A 3984-nucleotide genomic window follows, 5' to 3' on the forward strand; every position below is an offset into this window, starting at 1 on the left:
ATCCTTGATATCCTCCCACGACTCATATGGTCTTTGACCTTTGGTGTTCAATGCCTCAAACCTATTCTTAAGATGATCATGAAATTCAGATGGAATTGACTCAAGATTGCATCTTGGTTCCTGAGGACTTATTTTATAATTTTCTTCAGCCTCCATTAGAACTTGTATATGAGTAATTAATGATCTGACCCACAGTCTGCCCCTGGCCTAGTTTTAACTACCAATATTGAGTTTCTCCAATAATTTCTTCTACAAATGTTGTCAATCTGATTCCTATGCAGACCATCAGGTGAGGTCCACATGTAGTCTTTTAGAAAAGATATTTACGGGAGCCACAGCAGGAGCCCGCCCGGTCCAGCGGAGGGAGGCAGGGGCCCCGCTGGGCCATGGAGCTGCTGAGGCTGAACCGGAGCTTGGTGGCCCCAGCCCGGCCTGAGGGCTTCCCTGTGCCGCCCTGGGGGCCCCCTCCTCAACAGCAGCAGTGCTAACAACTTTAGCTGTGAGCCCCCTTGCACCCACAGAGCCAGGACTCAAGAACTGGAGCTGGCTATTAGAATCACCTTGTATGTTGTGATCTTTCTGATGAGCGTTGGAAGAAATGTGCTAATCATTGTGGTCCTGGGATTGAGCAGACGCCTGTGGACAGTGACCAATGCCTTCCTACTGTCACTGGCAGCCTGCGACCTCCTGCTGGCTGCGGCTTGCATGCCCTTCACCCTCCTGTCCAATCTCATGGGCACATTCATCTTTGGTACAATTGTCTGCAAGGCAGTTTCCTATTTCATGGGGGGGGGTGTGTCTGTGAGTGTGTCCACCCTAAACCTCGTGGTCATCGCCCTGGAGCGGTACAGGGCCATCTGCCGGCCATTGCAGACACACTCCCATGCGGCTCGCATGATCGTGGCCACGTGGCTGCTGTCCAGGCTGCTCATGGTGCCCGGCCCGTGTACACCACTGTGCAGTCAGGGGGTCCGTGTGCTGCAGGGTGTGCATCGCTGGCCCAGTGCGCATGTCCGCCAGACCTGGTCGGAGCTGCTGCTTTTGTTCTTCGTCCCAGGTGTGGTCATGGCTGTAGCCTATGGGCTGATCTCACGTGAGCTCTACCTGGGGTTTTGCTTTGACGGAGCCAGTGACAGGAAGAGTCAGAGCAGTCCGAAGCCGAGGAGGACTGCAAAATGGGAAGGGACCAGACCCTGCTCACCGGAACAGGCACTGCCAGCTGGAGAGAGGGCTGGCCGGCGAGGATGGTGAAGGCTGCTACGTGCAGTCTCCTCGCTCTCGGCCTGCACTGGAGCTGTCAGCGCTGACAGCGTCCATTCCTGGAACAGGGGCAGGCCCCCAGCCCGTCCAGCAAAGCTGCTGGCCAAGAAGCGAGTGGTGCAGATGTTGTTGGTGATTGTTGTGGTTTTTTTCCTGTGTTGGCTGCAGGTGTACGCTTTCGACGGGCTTGGTGTGCACCCGCGCTCTCAGGCACCCCCATTTCTTTCATCCACTTGCTGAGCTATACCTCTGCCTGTGTCAACCCCTAGTCTACTGCTTCATGCATCGTCGCCTTAGGAAGGCCTGCCTGCAAACGTGCTCCCGATGCTGGCACCACCCGCCACGAACTCGCCCCAAACCTCTTCCGGCTGGGGACCCTCCCACCTCTTCCATAGCCCCCTCTCCATGTTGAGCTATATGACCATCAGCACACTGGGGCCAGGCTGAGGGGGTGGGGGGGATGGAGGAGAGAGGGTTGAAGCTGAGGCATGACAGAGACCAATCTCTACAAGCTGGGACCTATCCAGACATAACGCACGCGAAATATGGACCCAAACTGACTGAGAGATTAACACTAGAGCACAGGAAAAGGTGACTTACCTGACAGGCCTGCATATAGAAACTAAAACACATTCCTGATATGGGATTGAGCCAGACACACACACAGAATCAACTCTGGACAGACACAGTAGGAACTCCGGCAAGGGATGATCTGCCACACATACATGCAGTAGAGGCAATGATTCCTCTAAGGGACATGGAATCTGACAGGGGACTGGCTACTGGGAGGCTCCAGGCTGCTCCCTGTATGACCTCTCAGTGCCCTTCCCCTTCCAGCACTGAAAAGGCCATCCATCTGGCTTAAACTCATCCCTCCCTAATCAACAGACTGGTTTGCACTGAAATATTCCTTCATTCTCTTCCAGTTAAAGATTGTGGCCCTGTCCCCTGCTCTCTCATCTGGGCCTTCAATAAATAATAAATTATTAAAAAATATATTTGCAAGGAATAAATCACTATAAATATAAAATTCAATCACTATTTCCAGCTTTGTTTCTATCACAAAGCCCATTATTTTCCCACTGTTCCTTCTTCACTGCTTCCTACTTTTGCATTCCAGTCACCAATTATCATTAATGCATTCTGATTCCATGTTTGATCAATTTTAGACTGCAAAATTTGGTAAAAATTTTCAATTTCTTCCCTTTTGGCTCTAAATGTAGATGATCAGAGGAAGATTCATCAAAAGCATGAGTTATGCAGATGACACAACCTTGGTCACTGAAAGTGAAGAAGACCTGACACAATTCCTACAATGTGGATTCCATCTTAACATCAAGAAAACAAAAATCCTCACCACTGGGCAGAGAGGCAACATCATAACAGAGCAAGAATTGAAACTGTCAATGATTTGATTTTACCTGCATCCACAATCAACACCCTTGGTACCAGCTGTAAAGAAACAAAAGACATATCACATTACTAAAAACTTGTCAAGGAGCTTTCCAAAGTTTTAAGAACCACAATGTCAGTTTAAAAACTAAGATTCACCTGATCCAACCCATAGCCTATTCAGTCTTTTGCCACTCATCTGAAGCTGGTCAGTGAATAAAGATGACAGAAGAAGAACTGATGTCTTTAAGTTGTGGAGTTGGAGAAGAGCACTGAACATCTCATGGACTGGTAAAAATAATAAATAAATATGTCTTGCAGAAAGTGCAATCAGGGTTCTCCTTAGAAGTGAGGATAGTGAAAACTCATCCCATACACTCTGTGCACGTTGTCAGGAGGGACGAGTCTTTGGAAGAAGACATCATACTTGGTGAAGTGAGGATCAATGAAGACTCTCAACAAAATGGGCTGGTACAGTGACTATAAGAATAAGCTCAAGTCTGTCAGAGATGAGGTGGTGTAGGACAGGGCAAGGTACAGAACCAGGTTCTTAGGGTCACTATGGGGCGTGGCCGACCCAATGGCACCGAACAACAATAGCTTTCATCTTGAACTCAATGGCACCGAACAACAATAGCTAATCATTTCTTCATATGTGGGCTGACCACATCAGGGTGTGTGTGTGTGTGTGTGTGTGTGTGTGAAGTGTCTACTCATGTTCTCTGTCCATTTTAGAACTGGATTATTTTTTTCTTCTTGAGGTATTTAAGTTTTCTGTAAATTTTCAAGATGAGTTCCTTGTCAGATGTGTCTTGCAAAATATATTCTCCCAATCTATAGGTTCTCTTTTCACTCTTTTGGAGACATCTTTTGATGCTTCTTGTTGTTGCTGTGCCCCTTCAAGTTGGAACCGGCCCAGAGCTGAACCTCTAGAGGGTTTTCAGAGGCAGTTAACTGCATGGGAGGAGATTGTCCATCGTCCTCCTGCTTTGATGTATATATGATGTTGTTAGATGCCCTCAAATCAATTACAACACACAGCAACTTATGAACAACAGATCTGAACCTTATCCCATCTTCATACTTCCTGACACACTAGAGCCCACTGTGACGGACACTGTTACAATCCACCAGTTAAGGATCTTCTCCTTTCTCAACCTCTGCCTTTCCAAGCATCATGTTCTCCATGGAACAGACTCTCCTAGCAACATGCCCAAAATATGTGAGGCCAACTTTCATCATCTTTGTCTCCAAAGACCACCCTGGCTGCACTTTTTCCAAGACATATTTGTTTGTTCTTTAGGTAAGCCCATGGGATGCTCAGTACTCTTC

General features: G+C 48.0%; 1 pseudogene; it reads left to right on the plus strand.

The window, feature by feature from the left end:
* The first annotated feature begins 386 nt into the window (after positions 1 to 386).
* LOC102861334 lies at positions 387 to 1707 on the plus strand (annotated as a pseudogene).
* Positions 1708 to 3984: the final 2277 nt, after the last annotated feature.

This window comes from Elephantulus edwardii, unplaced genomic scaffold (genome assembly GCF_000299155.1).
Source record: "Elephantulus edwardii isolate Elephantulus edwardi_28Jun2011 unplaced genomic scaffold, EleEdw1.0 scaffold00440, whole genome shotgun sequence".
NCBI lineage: Eukaryota > Metazoa > Chordata > Mammalia > Macroscelidea > Macroscelididae > Elephantulus > Elephantulus edwardii.